This window comes from Amblyomma americanum, chromosome 9 (assembly GCF_052857255.1).
Source record: "Amblyomma americanum isolate KBUSLIRL-KWMA chromosome 9, ASM5285725v1, whole genome shotgun sequence".
Lineage (NCBI taxonomy): Eukaryota > Metazoa > Arthropoda > Arachnida > Ixodida > Ixodidae > Amblyomma > Amblyomma americanum.
The window spans coordinates 18,387,131-18,408,530 of NC_135505.1; the positions used below are offsets into that span (position 1 = coordinate 18,387,131).

Sequence of the window (21,400 nt, forward strand, 5' to 3'; positions counted from 1 at the left end):
CATTCTCGGACGAGATTTCTTGGCAAAATCGGGAATCGTAGTTGACATCGGCAACGGCGGCTACCGGGAAAGCCCGTTCACGCCACTCAAGCCGTTCGCTACCGCGCCCGCCGCGACTGATCGGATGTGTAACGCCGAAGGGGATATGAGGAATGCCTCCCGAGAGAACAACGCTCCCCCCCAGCCGCTGGAGTCAGTAGCTGCGGCCTGTCCCCGACCCCGCCCCTTTTGTGCGGACAAGGACGACAAATTACACGGTCTCCTTGCGAACGCGGGTGACTTGACGGAGCGTGAGCGCGGCCGCATATTCTCCTTGTTAAGCGACTTCGAGGAGATATTTACGGACCGCCCCGGCTGCACGCAACTGGTGCAGCACCGCATCGAAACAGGGGACGCACAGCCTTGGAAATCCAATCCCAGACCCGTCAGCCCCGCCAAACGGCAGGCGACTGACGCGGCGCTGCAAGAGCTGCTCGATGCGGGCATTGTTCGTCGTTCAACGAGTCCCTGGGGGTTCCCAGTCGCACTCGTCCCCAAAAAGGACGGTAGCTCGCGCTTGTGCGTGGACTACAGGCGATTGAATGCAGTCACGCAGAAAGATGCGTACCCCTTCCCAAGCATTGACGATATCGTCTCAAACCTCGGCGGAGCGAGGTATTTTTCTACTCTGGACGCCAGCAAGGGCTATCTCCAGGTAGAGATGCGACCAGGCGACGAGTGCAAAACGGCATTCACATGCCACAGGGGTCTCTACGAGTTCGTTAGCATGCCCTTCGGTTTGTCTGGAAGCCCGAGCACCTTTCAGCGGCTGATTGACCGTGTGCTCGGCGACGCCAAATGGCATCACGCCCGCGCCTACCTGGACGACATCGTCATCTACTCCCGTACCTTCGAGGAGCACCTCGATCATCTCGGGGATATCTTGGGAAAGCTCAGAGAAGCAGGCATCACACTCAACCCCGCCAAAGCGCAGCTGTGCAGAGCGGAAGTGAGCCTACTCGGCTACCGCGTGCGGCGCGGACAGGTGTCCCCGGACCCGGAGAAGCTTCGCTCGATCCTGGAATTTCTAGCGCCGAACGACGTGAAGGCCGTGCGCCGCTTTCTCGGGATGGTTGGCTACTACCGCCAGTTCATTCCTAACTGCATACGCCTGCAAACCCCCCTGACAAAGCTGCTAAGGAAGGCAGCCCCGTGGGAATGGGGAGAGGAGGAGCAGACGAGTTTTCGTCAACTGGCTCAGGCCATCGCCGACACCGCGTCACTGAAACTGCCAGACCTAAACAGGCCATTCGTGATCCAGACAGATGCCTGCGATTTCGGAGTGGGCGCAGTGTTACTCCAGATGGAGGACGAACAACTCCGACCCGTGGCATTTGCCAGCCGTGCGCTGACGCCGGCCGAGCGGAACTACTCAGTGACGGAGAAAGAATGCTTGGCAATCATCTACGCACTACGAAAATTCGAGATGTACGTAGGAGGAACCAAGTTCACGGTCGAAACCGACCACATGGCATTGACATGGCTAACCCGCCTTCGTGAGCCGAGCGGAAGGCTCGCGCGTTGGGCCCTGATGCTACAGCGCTTCAAGTTCGAAGTGCGGTACCGAAAAGGGGCCACAAACGTGGTTGCTGACGCGCTGTCGCGCGCGCCAGTGAATGACCTCTCCCCGGGCGGTGGAGAGGAGAAGCCGCCGCAGCAACTTCCCCACGCGTCGGGAGAGCGGAGCCGAGGGGATAAAGATCTCGCTCGATTGCACGCGCATCTCGTTGGTGTGCAGGTCCTCATCGAGCGGGCATTCAGCAGAGAAGAGCTTATCAAGGCTCAGCAGGAAGACTCGTACTGTCGGAGGCTGGTCGCCGGTCTTAGTGAAGAGACGGACCGCCCGACGAATCTAGTCAAAGGGCGCCTGGGAACCGCAGCAAATGGGGTAGGCGCGAGCTCTAGTGCAGCTTGCAGTGCTGCGAGTGAGCTGGAGAGTTTCCTGCTTGATGCTGACGGAGCTTTGCTGAAATACGTGCCAAGCAAAGAGGACTCAAACGAGTGCTTCAAAGCCGTCATCCCGCACCAGCTCAGGCAAGCTGTGATGCAGCATTACCACGATGCGGACGGCCATGGGAGCGCGCCAAAGACATGGAAGAAACTCTGTCGGTTTGCTACCTGGCCTGGAATGAAGGTTGAAGTACGTAAATACGTACAAACCTGCCATGTCTGTCAAGAGAGAAAGCCGAGAGGGGGAAGGCCGCCCGGCTTGCTTCAGCCGATCGTGAGCACAAAGCCATGGGAAATCGTGGCGTGCGACCTGATCGGACCGCTGCCGCGCAGCAAAAGAGGGCACAGATTTGTGCTGGTGGTCACTTGCCACTTCAGCAGGATCGCTGAACTCTATCCGCTGCGAAAAGCCACTACGAAGGAGATCCTGGCGAGAATCTCATGATTATTCTGCCGTTTTGGATTCCCCGTCCGGTTGATCACCGACAATGCATCGTACTTCACGTCAAAGGTTTTTCGTGACACGTGCGCAGCAATGGGAGTACGGCAGCAGAAAACGACGTGCTATCATCCACAGTCCAATGTGACAGAGCGTCGCAATCGCGATGTGAAACCTTTGCTCGGGGCATACGCCCGGACGCACAGCGACTGGGACGAGCACCTCGACGCCATCACCTTCGCACTGCGAACGAGCGAAAACCGCTCTACGGGCTTCACGCCGGCTTTCCTGATGTTCGGGAGGGAGTTACAGACGCCAACGGACATTGTCCTTGCCAAAAGGAGGGATGCTGCTCCGGCCCAGACGGCAGCTGCCGACTACGCGCGGCGTGTGCGAAAACGCATAGAAAACGCAGTGAAGGAGGCCAGCCGCAATCGCGCGAGAGCCAGGGCGAGCCAGAAGGCGGCCTATGATCGAACGCATCGGGACTTGGAATTCCAAGTGGGAGATTTGGCTCTCAAACGCAACCACGCGCTCAGCGATGCGAGCACGGGATTTGCGGCAGGCCTCGCGCCCAAATGGGTCGGCCCATTCATCGTTGCTGAGAAGCTGTCGCCACTTAACTACAGAAGAACCGACAACTGAGCTAGTTGGTGCATCTTTAAGCCGTGGTAAAAACAGCGCAGCGACGACAGACTCGCACGATTAGAAGGTTGTTTTAGGAGTGTATTAATACCTGTGTTTTTCCAATAAACTTTAGTTGTTAGTCAGCACTTAACTACAAGCTGAGGGGTCCGAACTCGGCTCGGCTCAGCGGGCCCATCCATGTAGGGGAGCTAAAAAGGTACTTCCAAAGGGAAGTCGCCGTGGAGAGAGAGGTTCCGGCCACGCGAAATCGCGGGGAAAGGTCGCTGACCCCGACGCACCCCTACAATACCCGCAGCAAGCGAAATCGCTGCTAAGGGGACAACGGGGCGAAGGTTGCCCGAGCCGTGCCGAAGGCTGATTAGCGGACGAAGGATGGAGGGACCCTGTAAGATTGCACCAACCGGCGAAAAGGGGTGGCCGAGGCCGCAGAGAGGTCAATGGACTTCAAAATTCCCAGAAGGGGACCACGCGATGACCCCCGCCAACCCCTGCTCCTCAGTCGAACCGTGACTTTTCCAAATGGCAAGCTGCGACATATTAGAACCGAAGGAAAGAGCCAATGGGGAGCTCGAATGTGTTTCCCAGAGGACACTGCGGGAAGACGGTCGTCAGCCCCAGTGACCGCGGCGCTCACTTCGAACGCACCACCATGGAGGCATCCTGTCAAGTGTAGGTGGGGCGAGCTTCCGGGCACGAGCGTCCAGCTGACCACCAGCGGCAACGGGCTCGCCGGCCATCGGCACGAAGAACTCGGGACCAGCCGGTGCCGCGGACCCACGCAGGACCCCTGCCGCGACCGCGGCAGCACGGAGGCCGCGTCGGACGTGGTGCGACGAGACATCAATCGGCGCAGCGGCCACAAGCAGGGCCACGGCCGCGACCGCGGCAGCACGGAGGCCGCGGTGCAGCGGAGTACCACGCCGGCGGCCTGCAAGCGCCTGACCCCCATCACCAGCTTTCGGGGGCCGCGCCCGCACCCCGCCACCCAGATCGGGCAGCCGGGCGCCGAGGACCCGCTTCGGCCGGGACAGCCGGACCCCGGTGTCGGTCCGTCGCCACCTGGGCGCAGCAGGCCGGCAACGCGCCACCGCGCTCATACGTGAGCGCGGCGCCGTGGGACCGACAGCTGCAGGTGGAGGCGGGTCTGGCGCGGGAGCGGGTCCCCTCCATTTTCCGGGGCAACACCATCACAGACCACCTGGCAGCGCACCCGGAAGCCGTGATGCCACCGGAGCCGACGGCCGCCTACTGCCCGGAGTGCGGCGGCTTGATCGTCAGCCGGCGCACGCACGTCGCCTCCAGCTACCACCGGCAGCGGCTGGAGGGGAGCAGCCTGGACGCTGAGGTAGTGCGGGCCCGGATGGCGCGGGACCCTGTGTTCGCGGCCAGGGTGCTTCGGATGGAGGTCGCCCCGGAGTCCAGAGCCCTGGTCGCACCACCCGGGCCAGGGACCGCGCCTCCTGCTGCGACGCCAACCCCAGCAGACGACAACATCGGAGACCTTGTTATGGATTTCGATCTGCTGGGGGACTTAGAACTTCTAAGCGGCCAATAAAGGTAAAGGCTTTAATGAGATCATTGCAGTCTACCGTCCGCTGAACTCAGGGGACGTTCGGTCTTTAGGGAGGAGGAGTGTGGGAGTTTCGGAGTGCCGTACCCTTCCCGGGCCGGCGGGGCGCGCCGTGGAGAAGCAGGAAAGCGGAAGCTTTCCTCCTTCCCCACGGGCGAGTAGCCAGATGGTCTGCTCGAGAGCGCTGCGCCGCTACAGTGCTAGCGCCGCCTCCTTCCTCAAAAACCGGTCGCAAGCGCGCACCGCCAGGCGCCGCCGGAGCGGTCGCTGATTGGCCGAATATGACAACGGGCAAGTGCGCCGAGATCGGCGGGCACCGGTCGTGGCCGGGGGAGACTTCAGCGAGCCCCGACAGCGAGAGGACGTCAGGTAATTACCTCGCTTCTTCCCTCTTTGTTGTCGCCATCTTGCCCCGTTAGCCGCACGACCAAGCCAGACGGCAAGGGTCGCAGATCAAGATTCAAGCAGCCAGCGACTTGGGAGAACCCAATGAACGTTTGGCCCCGGGCAAAGCGTCCTGTTCCGTGCTGTGTTCATTTCGCATTTCTGCTGCGCCGCCGTGAGAACGGACGCGCGTGGTGTGCGATACCGGGAGCTCGGAGTTCACGGCCTAGACCTCAAAGGAGGCTCGACGGCTTAGTAAGAACACCCACAGACTCAAAATGTGAATGCTTTGAAGGTTGTGGGATACACTGGTATCCCCTCCTCGACCCCCGCGCCAGCGGCGATCGTGACTTACACGTGCGCGCTGGCCACCAGGAATCTGGGGAGAAGGCACCCCTGCGACTCTGCTCATTTCCGCCCCAGCACTGACGTGACGTCACGGCCTTCTGCGGAGAGGGTAGCATGCTTAAGCTTGACGGCAACGATTTGCTGCTAGGGAGGTGATGACCGAGGGGATAAAAAGGGGAACGCGCGGCGGGAAGGGGACTCTCACTGCCGGACCTGACCTAAGTGCCCCAAGGGCCCCTTTCGCTGCCCGCCGGCCCCCGAACACCAACGCCGGTCGACGACAACGACTGGGTGAGCTGCTGAACATCTATTTTACGGATAGAACATTCTTCCGCGGAGTGCTTTACCTCGCGTTAGGATAATAAACTATATCCTAGCGTGCCCTGCCATATCCTATTTCGTCTGGACCTGCCGCGGCTGCGACTCGGCGCCACGGGTTGGGGAAACTTGTTGCGTACTTGAATAACGCTTGCGTGTAGCTGGCACGGAAGCTCGCCTTCCCGGCCGCTTGGACGCAGAGTGACCCGATATCTTGGCGCCAAACGTGGGGCAAACTAGGCAATTTAGCAGTGACCTTTGTTCGAGCGAACGACTGCCGTCGCCCTAACAAAGGATTGCAGCCGGTAGACCTGACTTTCAGTCTTTGTTCATGCTGTCAGAGCCAGCCGCACAGTACCAGGGCTCCCTACTTGACGCTTCTTTGGGAGGGTTTGAATTTGTGAATATTGGGCGTTCCACGCGGAATAGCCGAGGAACATCCCCTGACGCGTTGGTAGGAGTTAGGCCTGGCATGAGGGGGCTCCACATCGGGCACCTTGCCGCTCCGCGGACAATGAGGCACTTAGGCCTCATCATTCCACGCCACCAGCGGCTGCGCCAAACTCCGTGGGCGTTAGTCCGCAATCATACGAGGTGCTCTTGCAGAACGCAATGCAGGTTATGCATAGTCTAGCGGGTATTTTGCAAGACAATTTGCAAGCCTCGGCCCAGTCACCACGTGATAGGATGGACTTGCCTACCTACACGGAGTGCCACGGAAGTACGGGAGCAAATAAGTACCTCGACCGTCTGCTGCATTATAAGCAAGTGACAGGAATCGCAGACGGCGAAATGCTCGCGCGTGTTGTGCATGTATCTTCGACGGAGCAAGCGGCTCGCTGGTACCGACTAGCCGGCAACTGAGCGAGGAGCTTTGCGCAAGCTTCCGCGACGAATTCCTTCCCGCAAACTACAAGTGGCGTTTGAGGAGAGAGCTGGATCTCCGCACTCAGCACCCCGACGAGTCTCTCTCTGTTAGAGTACGTCCGAGCGATGGACGAACTTTATCGCCTCGCGGACAATAGCGCCACGAACACGAAGCAAGTTGAGCGTGTCACGAGACAAGCGCACCCGACATTCACTGCCTACCTGAGAGGAGTCAGGTTCAGAGATTTGGATGAGCTGGCTGCTGAGGCGAAGCGTATTCAAGGAGACATCCTCTCTGCGCGTGCGTATCGGCCTCCCCCACCCGCATCGCTGTCACTTGAGCCGCGCTGTTCGTGGAATGGCAGCTCAGCGCGCAGCCCATCCAGAGCTGAAGCGTCAGCACGGTTTGCTGACGAGCGTGTCCCAAGGGGTTGGGAGTTGTCCGACCGCGCTTTGGACCCGTTCAGCTACGCGTCGCGAAGAGCACACGCTGCCGCAGAGCGGAGCAAACTGAGGCGCCCCCACCATCCGCCGACCGGGACGTGGCGACCAGCGCCTAGCCCGTCGGGGCCCGGGCAACCGTTGCTACCAAGGCTAATAAGGTGGATTGTTGAGCTAGTTGGTGCATGATCGAATAAATGGCAGCGGAAAGTAAACGAAGACATCGAAGAAACACACAGACGAGGACGATGCAGCATCGTCCTCGTCTGTGTGTTTCTTCGATGTCTTCGTTTACTTTCCGCTGCCATTCATTCGAACGTTGCTACCGTTGCGACCAGCCGGGGCACTCCGCCCGCGAGTGTGGCCGCTCTCCCGCCCGTGACCAAACGCGGTCGGAAAGCGGCCAAAGTCGCCGATGGTCGACCTTCGATCCCGCGCGGCGTACACAGAAAACCCCGGTTTGCCAGCGCCTTTCGCATGCATCGTAGGAAGTTCTGTTGACCTGTCAGCGCCGTTCATTGAGCTAACGATAGCTCGAAAGAAATTCACCGCGTTACTAAATACAGGAGCAAGCGCTTCCTTTTTCGGTGACGAGGTGTAAAACCATCTCCGCGAGAACAAAACCCGGTTGAGAGAGTGCTATACCACTTTTCGCCTCGCGAGCGGCACAGCGCAATCAAGCGGTGCAGCTAGGATAGTGGTTCGCTGGGAAAGACGCGTGCGGCGTCAACGCCTCGTTCATCTTCCCTGTTTATCCGTTCCTGTAATTCTTGGACGAGACTTCCTAGCCAAGACAGGTATTGTGATAGACATCAGCAGCGGAGGCTACTGGGAGCACACGTGTGTCAGGCGCCTTGAAGCCTTTCGCGAAAGCGCCCGCGGCGTCGCTGACAATCCGCCTTTTTCATTTTCCTGTGCTGCCACCTCGCGTACAACGCTGGAAGCTCACTGGTAGGGTACTGCGCGCCCAACCCGGCCGGACTGAGTGCCGCTCCGGAGCACGTTTTGTTGGAATCTGTCGACGATGGCTTGTCCTGGGCAGCACCTGGTACCTGGAGGATTTCTAGGGTTGACTGATGGCTGGGTGCGAAGTCCGAGGCAGGCTGCAGTGCCCACCGAAGAGCAAATTCTTCAGTACCTCCGATCATCCGGCATGCGATGCGAACACCAGCTGAGAAAGGGCCGCCGCTTCAGAGATGAAGGCTACATTCGGAACATAGTGTTCAATGAAGTATCCCCGATAAGTGAGGTTGCCGTTTTCCGCTGTATATGCCTGCCATTCATGAAAGGTGGATACTACATCGTGCACGCCGTAGTACAGAAAACGACTGGGGACAACAGTTTTCACAAGCAATCGTTGTGCTTAAGCGCTGCAGAATAGCTACACGAGCTATGAAAGCACAAGCGTACTCGCAACATGGCAGCTATGCTAGCATTTCACTGTGTTTTCCCACAGCACACCGCTGCATAGGTTAAACAAGCATGCGCGTCCATAAAGACGAGCGCGAGGGGCGCACATTGAGTCATTCCGGCGATACCACGCAGCGCTCTTCATCATGGATATGATGCGAACGCACGCATAACGCACCTTCTTCTTCTTCTGCCTCTTAATACATGGCTCATGCCCACACCGGGGGATTGGCCAGGGTGTAGTGGCATAAACAAGGAAATTTCCATAGGAGATTACAACAAAATTTTAGCACCATGCGTGAATGCTCTCGTAGCTTCTTTTCGTTGTCCGCTCGATCGCGCGTTGAAAGCGGCTCACAGCACTTGCCCATTCGGCCTTCTTGCTTGAGAAAGCAAAAAGCGTCGGAACGAAGTCTGGGTGCTTCGGTGACATTCGAGGCCTTCGTGCCCATGAATAAAACACTTTGTGATAGACTGCACACGAATTTAACCACAGTACCTCGTCCGTACCTGTCACAAAGTGATTCCCGCAGTCTTGACGTGCTTGGCAGTGCCCAAGAGCGGCCACGATCGTCGAGCCGGCGAACTGCTTCTGTCCACGCTCCGCGTCGAAGGCGGTCCCGGGAAGCGTTCGGAAAGCGAAAAAGTCCGAGTTTTCTTCCCTTTACATATTGGGCATTGCAGCCGTATGCAACACATGTCGTAGGCATCGCCAAATGCGTCGCGCTGAACGCCCGACGGCTGCAGCAACGCACACCGCGTAGAAAGCCGATTTGTTTACAGGTTCACATTTACCACGCATTATTCACGTCACATTTAAACTATTGCTCGCTTGTTTAGGGAACAACAACGATTAGTAACATTAACGCAATTTTCCTTCTACAGAAGAAATCTCTTCGTAATATTGCTAATGTATCGTACTACCATCCGACAGAAGAATTGTTTGTGAGGTATAAAATAATAAAAGCAAACATTATCTAGAATTTCGTTTGCTGCACACTTTCATTTACGCAAATAATGCCCTTCAAACGTTTTTAAAGAACATCGCAAGTTTACGTAAACAAAAAAGCGATGGTCGTACTCACAGTTGTGACAGATGGTTTGTACCACACCGCCGTACCGATTATCTCTGTCAGTCCCTACAGTACCTACTTCCATTTCTTCTGAGCGATTATGAAAAGAAGGATGTATATTTCGAGACCTACAGTAAAAAACAACTGCGACAGTATTTTGTAACCCACTAAACAACCTGTCTACAATAATCATGCTAATTTTGTATTGTATGTCAATTCCGCTATGTTTTCTGATGTTTCGGAAGAATTGAGGGCCGAACGCCGATCACCTGACATTCTCATTAACAACGATTGTTTTGTTAATAATTGTACTGTATAGTTGTTCGAATGATTGTTTGAAGATATGTACTTACACTGTAATTTAGTTTGTAACCACTGCTGCCTTGTATGGGCCCCCAGGCACCTTTCAAGCTGTCGTAGAACAGCTTTTACGCCTGGGGGCCTTCAACCTCGAGTTGAAATAAATGCATTGAACTTCCACCGTCCACGGCCGGTCTCGGGTGGAGCGCACGACACTTCCAATATGTTTCGCGAAACCGCCGCCAGGGGATGGGCGCATGCGCAGTCGCGTCGTGAAAAAAGGCGGATTCAGACTCCGAACGCGGCGCGAGCGGGGGATACCGTGACAAATCCACTCCGCCAGCCCGAGATCCAGGAGGCGAGCGGACCATTGCCGCTGAGAGAGAGGGCAGAGAGAAGGGTGCCGCGGTAGAAAACTGCTCCGCCGCGCAGGGATGGTCAGCGCACTTCTTGTTGTCGGAAGTGAACAGCGTGACGGAGAGGGAGAAGGCACGGTTGTCATCACTTATCTACGAGTACTACGCGACTTTCACTGACCGCCCGGGCCTCACTACCTTAGTTAGGCACCGAATAGACACGGGTGACGCACTGCCTTGGAAGTGCAATCCTAGACCAATTAGCTTGGCTAAGAGAAAAGTACTGGACAGCGCCTTACACGAACTTATCCCCACTGGCGTTGTTGAGAGGTCTAACAGCCCTTGGGGCTTCCCGGTACACTGTAAAGAAAAAAGCTCCGCAGTACAGAGAAACCAGCTGGTAATGCGTTGCCGGAGGGTTTTCCGCAACATGAGGTACGGACTAAATGTCATAAACAGACTCCGTGTGACGACTGTCACATTCTTTATAACGGAAAGTTAAGCCATGCACGAGGACGAAATCGTTTTTTCACAACGAATGCTTCTGCTTTGTTATTATTAAAGTTTCCGCAATGTGTATGCATACGTCCTCCGTTCACTCGGAAGTCATTTCATCTAGAGCGGAAATTATCTATATTGTAATTATGTACTTTCTGTAGCACATGATCAAGCGTCTTCGAATATCTTCTGCCCACAATGTTCAGTGCAGATATAGCCGACCAGGTGCCGAAGATATAAGTAATATGTACAAGGCTTTCCTTTACGCATATTCTGTATTGCATACGTACTAAGAATGCAGCTTAGAATGAAAAAGTGGTAAGTGTTTGGGTGAGTATAAGTACATACGTTTTATTTTGATGGCAAACAAAACACATTGTACATCTGCACATTGCTGTCGGATGCATCTGAAAAGCATAAAAAAATCCTCATTTAGTAGTCACACAAAACCAAATATAAATTTCACAAATATATTTTAAACATCCGATATTGAACAATCGGCTTTCGTAGAAGCTTACAAAAGTCATGCACTGAGAACCAACCCGTTATAATTTATTGCCCAAAATTCATTTCTCATAAGAGTAAACAGTAAAAACCACAGGTCCAGAAAGAAGCAGACAAAATGCGCTTACCCGGGTGGCACTGTGCGCATGAAAGTCTTTACGGTTGTCTATCATTTTGTGCAAATAAAAAGTAGCTCAGGACGGGTGCCAGATAAAATTCAATGCAGGTGCCTTTCTGTATATAGTACTCAATGCACAACTTAGCGAGCAAGGAACATTGGTAACATCTGCAAAAGGCCGGACACTTGCCGAATTTACCGTCCATCCAATTTGTCATAGGCAAGACAAGACGAAGCGAAAGTCCCGTACCAAGTTTATGTCCAGTTCTCGGGCCGAAAAACACAGTAACATCGACGAGTTCACTTCGAAGCGAGAGGCTCCACTTCAGAGCACGCCGCCATGTTGGCTGTCGAGCATCTGCTGCGTACGCTATGTGCTATATGTTTGACGTCACCATCCGGTTTCTTCTACCCTTTTCGCTGCATCCGAACCGCCACTTCCGGTTGCGGCGTTTCGTCCAATCAGGTGTGCCCGTTTCGGCATGTAATGACGCTTTTTATTATGACACAAACTTGAAATAGGACCCCAGGAAGCGCACTTTCCCCAAACCGCATGTTTTCACTCATAGTTTCTATTATCTGAGCATGTGCAAGATAATGTACTAATATCTGATGTCAGTGAAAATGCAGTCACACGTACCGGTTCCAGCACACTAAGGCAATCCAATATCTCTGCAGTGTGCCTCGCGAGGAACAGATGCTCAAGTATCCAAAAAGGGCTCTTTGCAGAAATTTATCCTAAGGCCGTTGCCATGTAAACCTTTTCAAAATGATGACCCAGAAAGACGAAGCGTCCTCATTTGTCTGATGCAAAAGAAGGATGATGGCATGAGTCTTTCTGCTTCTTGAACAGCGGTGATACGTTTTTTTACTGATCTAGCTAGCAAACATTTTGGCCCTAATGGAGAAGCAAAAAGACCCATATCCTAGGCCTTTTGTGACACTAAAGGAAGGCTCGTCTTTTAGGGTCATTGATTACGAAGAGATCCATGTGGCAACAAACTTTGACAGAATTTCTGCAAAGGCTCTGTGTTCTGAAGCCTAAGAACTTCTCATGAGGTGCCCTGTAGATATATCACACCACCTCAGTGATCTGCTACCGTCCCTGTGAGTGCACTGTCACTTGACATCAAGGGCATGTACTTTTTCTCGCCACATGCAGCAATGATGAATATGTCAAGCGAAAGCATAAAAGATTTCTAAGAAGTGCAATTCCAGATTGCTTGCGGAGGAAAGCACAAGAGTCTGGCAATGCTCAGCTGTTACCTTTGCTTGTTTCTCGAGTTCTACAGTGAGTACTACGTAATGACAGAAAGTGTCTGCATCAACTCGTTTAACACCCGTTCTGTGCGACCTCCATCTTGCATTACATGACAGGCAACTTTATAACATCCTTCATGCAAAGTGTGTCATCAGGGTCGGTGTGTTCTGTCAGCTTCCTGGTCCGGTGGTTTGTGCTGTGTTTTGAACTCTTAAATTATTTACTGCCTTCATTCTCCACTCCTTGAAGCCTGAATGTGCTACACTTGGCGGCTCCACGCGTCGTGGAGCAGCCCAGTGGCCATTTTTTTTATATACATCGGAGGCACTCAGCTCGAAAGCTGTGCTTACTATATTCAGCAGACAAGGGTACAAGTGAGACACATCATTAATAACCAATTCTCACAGTGGTATCTGGTGCAAGAATATCTTAATACTACTCAATTTTTGCTTAAGTTTTTAGATTCACTCTTAGATTAAAAACATAATTTGGCTACATAAGCAGAAGAACAGCACCAAGGTACTCACCAATTGCTGAAGCACTGTACGCAAGTTCTCGTGCCATCATGAATACAGCACACTGTCCACGTCTTCATCATGCTATGTCACTCCAGCACTTTGGTAGCAAAATTTTTCTCTAAAAAAATAGTTTTTGTTTATGTTAGACTGGTCATATTTAATTTTACTATATACTATGTACTTCACATTGGAGTGCCCCAGACTAAAAAATACCAATGGTCATTACGCTTTGAATTATGTCATATATGATCACCAAATTTGGTGTAATTAATATGTTCTTAGAAATTCTGCTTGATATACATCTGACAAAGTATTATTTCAGAAAATGTCGCGCAAGGAAGAAGAACGCCAGCTAGATAACCTAGACGAATGTTTTCAGTGGCATGCAGGCATCGGCACCCTTGCACACAAAATGTATAATTTAGTGGGTTTTGCCTTTCCGCATAGAATTTCATGCTGCAACATTTCAGTAAAAAAATTCCAACCTTTCATCTGCATAAAGGAAACAAAATTCCTGTTTTTTTTTCAGAAGCCTCTGCAAGTACACAATTTAGTGAATCTACTCTACAAGTATTTGAGTCTATCGGCACGAGACAGGGACGGGAAAGGAAATAAAACAGGCAGTGACTCGCAACTGAAGTTTATTAAAGTGAACAGGGAGTATATAGAAAAGGCAAACACCACAAACTACACAATTACACATAAGATACATCACAACATAAGTAAAAGATTGCCCTTAACATTGATCTCATCTACACAGTCCAACCCGCTGCGTGTTAACGCTAAGGGCAGCACACTCACACATTCGTCACCGAGTCATAAGATGTGCCTAGCCTCGATAATTTTCCGGTTTATCTGCTCTGAACGTAGCTCCAAAATGCGTGTTGCCGAAAGGAATGGCTAGAAGCCCTCACATCCCTTTTAATGTGCAGAAAAGTTAGAACCCGTGCCGATATCCAAATACCTCTCGTGCTCCTGTAGTCTTACATTGATAATAATAATAATAATTCGTTTTTGGGGAAACGAAATGGCGCAGTATCTGTCTCATATATCTTTGGACACCTGAACCGCGCCGTAAGGGAAGGGATAAAGGAGGGAGTGAAAGAAGAAAGGAAGAATAGGTGCCGTAGTGGAGGGCTCCGGAATAATTTCGACCACCTGGGGATCTTTAACGTGCACTGACATCGCACAGCACACGGGCGCCTTAGCGTTTTTCCTCCATAAAAACGCAGCCGCCGCAGTCGGGTTCGAACCCGGGAGCTCCGGATCAGTAGTCGAGCGCCCTAACCACTGAGCCACCGCGGCGGGGCTTACATTGATGCACATTCCAGTTTCACCAACATAAACCCAACCACATGATAATGATATCCGACACACCACATAAATTTTGCAAGGCAAATATATGTTGCCACGTTTCACTCGGCACATGTGCTCTTCCCTAACGAAATTCACAAAATCTTTAAAAATTTTACAGATTGTAGACAACTTATTAGAGGCCGACAACACCATTTTTACGGCATACGTTATGGCCACAGTTCTCAAATTTTTTGACAATCTATGTATGTACAGTAACACAGTCAGTCCTTTGGCATCTCGCTGGCTGGCCCCGGCCTGATCGTGCCAGTCCCTGCGAAGGGGTTTCAGCTTTAACATGCTAAAGGGAAGAATGGTGCAGCATCAAGTAACGAGGACAGCAGGAAAGCACACCCACGCACAAGTGCCAACCTTGGAGCAGATAGAGAATCCAAGAGCGCGTGCTTGACATTCAGCGTTGACAGTCAAGGATACGAGTAAACGTAGATTTCAACGCTAAAGATTGAACGAGCCCGATCCTTGGCTGCCAACGCTGAATGTCAAGTACGCGCTCCTGGAGTCTGTATGCGCTCCAAGGTTGGCGCTTGTGCGTGGGTGCGCTCTCCTGTTGTCCTCGTTACTTGATGCTGTGCTATTCTTACCTCTAGCATGTCTTACCAACTTGCCCAATCTTATACGCTCAGCTTTAACAATTTATCACACGCTTCTGCAAAAGCATGGTTGAGAAATCATGCTTTCATTAGCCTTAAAATCTTCTCTTGGAAACCAATTGGCACGCTGTGAAAGCGTGGCTTCACCAATACCGAGCCTAGACTTGACGACGCAATGCTATCTTTCACTAGCTTAGAATCGTTCGACCAACAGTCAAGGGGCTGCTTAACACTCCTGGGTTAATATCGCTAGCACATATGACGTGTGCAGAACATCAAGGTAAGGTTCAGAAACCGCAGTTCTTTTTGTCGGATCATTTTCTCCAAGGTAAACTTAAGACAGAGGCCTTGCTCCTTAAACAACTTCACAATTTGTACAGGTCTCACACTATCGCAACCTTTGTAAAATACCAGAAAATCATAGACGTAGCGAGAGATTTCCCCCCAGCCCATGCAATTTCTTGGCAATCATTCCATCCACCCTGCTTAAGAGAAGATTGCTTAGCACAGGGGCAACCTTCGAATCGATACATGTAGCAGTGCTTTGAACATATGCCGCACTGCCATACTCCACAAACATGCTCTTCACTTCAAATAAAAGGAGGCAAGTGCCAAAAAAGACGTATTACACACCCGTTCCTAAACACAAGCTAATCGTTGTGCTCCAATATACACATTCATAAACTTTTCTCGAGATCTTCATACGGGATAGAATAAAATAGTTCTACATCGACACTAATCGCAAGACAATCCGCTGGATTGTCATTCTTAAAAAACTCAACCACACTGCTAATTGAGTTTCAAGACATGGATCTTCAAGACGCGAAGTAGACACATGCTTTTGCAAATAACCAGTGACAATTTTGCATGAACCCTTTTCTGAAATTTATCAGGAGAGCATGTTACTGAATAGCATTTATTTGAAGAGCATGTTTGTAGAATAGCGCAGTGCGGTATGTGTTCTAAAATCTGGAATGTGTAGTGGTTCGAAGGTTGGCCTTGTGCTAAGCGATATTTTCTTGAGTAGGGAGGATAGAATAATTGTCAAGAACGTGCATGGGCTGGGGAAAAAATCTTTTGCTATGTCGATGATTTTCTGGTGTTTTATGAAGGCTGTGATAGTTTGGGACTTGTACATATTCTCGAGTTGTTTAATGAGCAAGGCTTTTATCTCAGGTTTACCATGGGGCAAATGTCCCGAGAAAAAGAGCTGTGGTTTCTGGACCTTACCTTTATGATCTGCACACTTCCTGCGCGCTGGCGATATTCACCTAAGAGTGTAAGCTGCTACCTAGCTACATGTCGACCATTCCAAGCTAGTGAAAGATAGCATTGCACTTTCTAGGGTGGACTCAGAATTGATGAAATTATGCTTTCACAGCGTGACGACCAGTTTCCAAGAGTAGATTTTAAGGTTAACGAACGCAGGATCTGCCAACCTTGTTACTGCAAGAGCATATGATAAATTTTTAAAGAAGTTGAGATAGTTTCGCGGTGACTAGCACAATCAGGCTGGGGCCAGCCAGCGAGATGCCAAAGGACCAGTTGTGTTATCGTATGTACATAGATTGTCGAACATTTTTAAAAATGTGGCCAGAAGGTATGATGCCAAAGTGGCTTTCTCGTCCCCTAATAAGTTGTCTAAATAATGTAAAATTTTAAGAATAATTCTGTGAATGTGTCTTGTGAAAAGTACACGTGTAGGGTGAAATGTATATGTTCCTTGTAAAATGAATGTGGTGTCAGATATTATCTTGTGGTCTGGTTTACGTAGGTGCAACTGGAAGGTGTATGAATGTTAGACTACAGGAACACAAGAGGGTAGGGCTTGGCTAGGTGGTTGGGCTAACTTTGCTGTACATTGCAGGGGATGTGAAAGCTGGTACCCTTTCCTTTTGGCAACACGCATTTTGGCAGTAAATTCAGAGAATAAATGGGAGATTATCGAGGCTAGATACATCTTATGACTCCGTGACGAATGTGTGAGTGTGTTGTCTATCGTGTTAACACGCAATGAGTTAGACTATCTCGATCAGGGAAATGTTGAGGGCGATTTTTGACTCATGTTGTCCTGTATGCTTATCTGTAACTGCGTGGTTTATGGTGTTGCTTGGCTTTTGATATATTCCCTGTTCACGTCAATAAAATTTAGTCGTGAGTCAGCGCCTGTATTGTCTCCTTTCTCATCCCTGTCTTTCGCGCTGGTAAATTCACCGCGATGGCTCACCTCTGCCGAAATCCAAGACATGATATTTTACTCTTCACATTCGTGGTTCAGCGCATAATACGGCAAAGGCTTTTCAATTCCAAGGAACGTTAATGGGTCCATTTAACACTGCCTCCTGCTTACAGCACACAGAGCAGCATTCATTGTAGATTCTACCTGCGACACAAAGAGCAGTTTTAGACTGAGTGGACTAAACTAGGAAAGAAGCACAAAATATCAATAGCCAAATGACTGAACTGAAAGAAATAGAGGGTGATGTAATAGTGAACACAATGATATATTGCATGCAAGATATATGCATGATATATTGTAATATCCAACACTGCTACCATTGCCTCAAACAACTACTTCATAAATAACAAAAAATGCAGCATCACAAAAATACTTATACAGTACTATTAGTGTTAATAGTATCAGTGCGGGTTCCATGAGAAAAAGGGCCCAGTGCTGGCTGTCGTTCCCACAGCAACCTTTTGAGCAATGGCCGGTGTAAAGGAAAGAGGATGAATGACTGAAAAGAAAAAGAGCAAGGGGGAAGCAAGATAGGAATAGAAGGGCTTAGGATATGCTAGGCAAATAAAGTTGTTTAGACAGTGAGCAGAAAATAAACATTACCACAAAGGTAAAGACATAAAAGACCAACCATATATATCATTGTGCAGAGTGGAAAACTTGATGCCATTGAGCCCAAAATAGGTTTTCAATAAAATGGTTATAATTTATAATAGCATAACTGACCGAGAGAAACCAAAACAGGGATGAACAGAGAAGTTGTTAATATTCTGGCAGAAATTAAAAGAAAAAAGGACCTGGCCAGGGCATACAATGCAGAGAATGAATCACCAATAGTATCGTAGGGCAACAGAATGACATTGAGGGATTTTATTGGCACAAGGGCATCTCTGGCCAAAAAGTGTCCTATCACAAGTTAATTTAGTCTATTCAAGGTGAGATCAGAGACCCATTTCCCAAGCATTTCATTCCAGATAAGCCGAGCACCACGCCAGGAAACACCTTGTGCATTGTACTGCAACAAAATGAATTTCACCCGAAGAAAAATATAGCAGGAGATAGCTGATTATAAGCTGGCTAGATAAGGTTTGGAAATTTCTGAGGATAGTGTGCATTGCATTTGGTGCAAGACACAGATAATTAAACTAGAAGAGGTCATTGTCCTGAGGTGAATGTAAACTTAGCGTTGAGGAAAATTGAAATTCGCTACACTCGAGCTGTTTAGAATCAGCTCAAGTTCCATGCTTCAAGATGAAAGTTTGTTCAGTGACAAAAAAAATCACATAAGTTCACCCAAGAATTGGCATTTTGGCGGTATCAGGCTGCAGGTGCAGATTAATTTATCCTGCCTCAGATAATAGCTACATAGAGCACAAAGCATTTTAGGCCAGTCCTACACTGACAGCTGTTAATAAATATTTTAAAACTGTTTTTCATTGCACAAACAATAATACCCTGTTTGTGTTGGTCATGTGTTTATGTTAATGAGGCTCTCCTAAAAATGCTAACCAGAGCTAAAATACAAGCTGTCTCAACTTAGTTTCTATAGCAACAATGAAGAACTTAAACAGATGCAGATTAATGAAGTACAAATTTTATTCTTCATGGTGTGCCCTACAAATTTTATATAATACTGAAAAGTAATAGAGTGAAGCGCTTGTGCAACAAAAACTAAACCTCAACAACAAAGAGAACACAAGATAAAGGCAATCACAAATTGCCCAAAAATTGAATGTTTGACAGAAAAAATATGAAAAGAAAACCTCTCCACAACTGGAACAAAACAGCGTGATACCGTGCACACATTTGACGATTGTTTCATCCAAATCCCCAGTATGGTGCTCGAGCACTTGTGCGCCAGCATGTCATGAAATGTACCTTAGTTGTGGTAGCTGTAAAGAGTATACAGCTGATCCGGCATTTTGATATGTGAACAGTAACCCTCAATGACCACCAGGCTGAATACTTTCAAGAGGCTGTTCTAGTAACAAGACTGCAGTGAAAAACTTAGCAAGTTGTGCTGGCGTAATAATGCAAACCCTTAATCTGAGAGTTCGCTACCACGCAACTCTAAGGTAACTTCTAAAGCGTTGCACTCGAATGCAAAAAAGGACAGCCTATTATATAAACAAAGGTCAAGAGACTGCAATGAAATGCCACGGCGGAAGTGCTGCAATACAGCAATAGCGATACAATGTACACTTTAAGCAACACAATGAAACATGATCTTTTATCTTTAATTATTAAAAGTTAAATATCTATTTTGCTTGCTCTCTTGCAAAATTAAGTTTAGATCGTGAAAGCGCTAAAAAGAAAAGGATACAGAAAGAGATGGCCACACAGTGTGCTTACTTCCAGTGTCTTTTTGAGCGCATCCACTATCTAAGCATTGTTACCCAACTAGCCTAAACGCTGTCGTTATTCCAAAATTAAGCCTTTCAAAAAGTGGGAGGCCCTTTCACCATACAAGGTGCGCCATAACTAATCCAACGCTTTTTTCATGACATGTTTTCTCCAAGAATAAACACTGCTTGTAGATTTTGCAATAATATTTGTCTTTTCGATTCTACGAATGTAACATGCAAGTGTTCAATTAAATGACCATCTCCCATCTTGATCATTGCTCAAAATCAGGGTATTATGCACCATGAAGGGCAGGCTCTGCTTGATTTTATGTTTTCCTAATGAAGCATGTATGTACAATCCCTCTGCTGGATTGTATGCAGCAGGTTTGTCTAGCTAGCTGAACTGTGGTTTTGCTATACAGATGAAATGGTACTTTGGAACTGAATGGCTTTCTAAAAAGCATTTAACATACATACCGGGGCTTTAACAGCACCTGGTGTAAGCAACATCATTGGGGGACCGCAGGGGTGGCCTAGTGGTTTGAACATCTGCCTCGCAAGCGGGAGGTGCAGAGTTCGATCCCCATTGCCATCGGGTAACCAGCGGTGATACAATGGGTCGTTTTAATGGCCAGGATAAAACTTGAAATAAACATGCTGCAATATATACAAAAAATGATTTGTGTGCTCTCTCTTACATGACATCAGTTAATCATGCCATAGTGTTGGTAGTACACAAAATGCATGTGCGGAACATATACATGCACTGTTTTTGTTCATATCTTACCTGCTACGTGCTGTTATGGCATGGTATGTGCTGGGAAAGCAACAGCTAGTCAGCAATGTTGTGTTGCAGCCCTTCTTCTGGTGGAATTTGAATCATGTGAAGTGTAGCTGAAATTGTTTCATACATAAGTACATTTCAAGCAACACAACAAAAGGTGCACAGCCCCATGATGAGTTGTGGTTTAAACTAATAGCGAGCATTTTACTACTCCGTTTATCATATGATGCAAGTCAGTGATGCTGGAGGCACAAAACTAAATACTGTGAGATAACAAGAGCTAATATGAACCGTCATGCCTTTAAGAGATCTCGCCAATATACATTTTCCTTAATGAACTAAAGTTATCCTTAGAAGCATTCAGAGGAAGACAATTTTTCTGAATGTCTTTTGCCAGAATAGGCCTTTTATGAACCAGTCGCAAATGTAAACAATCCGAGTTTAAGACCATGCTATGCATGCTCTAACGCAAAGTAGTTGCATACAAGCAGTTTGTATACTATACCCCTAGTTTTATGGTGAGCCTGTACTGCACAATTTTCACGCAAGGTAGTGAAAAGTATGCGTCATAAAACAGACCTCTGCTTGCGGAAACCGACAAATAAATACTGGGTTTTAAGGCAGGAAAGAAGTTAAAAAGTTTCTTGTGCAGGTTTTGAACTTCAGGCTAGTTATTTGAAAAATACCAATCCCTGACCTGCAATGATTGAAGTTTCAGCTAATAACATTTGCACTGTAAAAGTGAAAACGCTTTCTTATTTGAGGAACGACTTTTCAAAAGCCTGCGTTTCCTGGTGGCTCTCAAGTAGCCCTGATATATAGAAACCAGTCACGACACACAACCAAGGCCCCGTAGCACATTTTCAACTATACCCTCATGATGTAGCTTTAAAGTAAGCGTTAAGCAATACAAATACAAATCCCTTGATTTCCTTCATCATTTATCACTTTTGTATACATACAATGATAACCGTACAAGATGTGGAGTGCATGGTAGAGAGAGAGTAGGCAGATGGTTTCTTGACA

General features: G+C 49.2%; 1 pseudogene; it reads left to right on the forward strand.

Annotated features, from left to right (window-relative positions):
• The window catches only part of LOC144105192 (uncharacterized), a 125,435-nt pseudogene that overhangs the window by 80,817 nt on the left and 23,218 nt on the right, over positions 1-21,400 (forward strand).